Source organism: Myotis davidii, unplaced genomic scaffold (assembly GCF_000327345.1).
Source record: "Myotis davidii unplaced genomic scaffold, ASM32734v1 scaffold123, whole genome shotgun sequence".
Taxonomy (NCBI): Eukaryota; Metazoa; Chordata; class Mammalia; order Chiroptera; family Vespertilionidae; genus Myotis; species Myotis davidii.
In genome coordinates this window covers 3,099,289-3,099,672 of record NW_006295391.1, presented here as the reverse complement: position 1 = coordinate 3,099,672, position 384 = coordinate 3,099,289, and positions in this window count along the sequence as shown.

Sequence of the window (384 nt, the reverse complement as noted above, 5' to 3'; positions counted from 1 at the left end):
CGCGCCCCAGGGGGGCAGCAGACTCCCATCGCCGCCGGAGCGCCGACCCAACACCGTGCCCCCGACAGAGCCCGCTCCTCCGCTAAAAATAGGCTCCCAAGGAGTCGGCCTCATGATGGCTCCTTGATCCAATTTGCTGCACATTCTTTCCTGAAAGCCTCCCCCCACACATACACACTCAAAGGGGGTGTCCGTGCACCGAGGCTGGACCAGGGGGAGCAGGCCGAGGTGCACATTTTCGGGGACAACAACATAATCAGGGTAAGGATCCCCCGAGACCAGGAAAGGGTCGGGGTTGGGCAGGCACGTGAGCATTCTCAAAGCAGCCCTGCGAGGAAAAAGGGGGGGAGGGGACACCCGAAAAGCCGCCCCCTCCCCCACCCT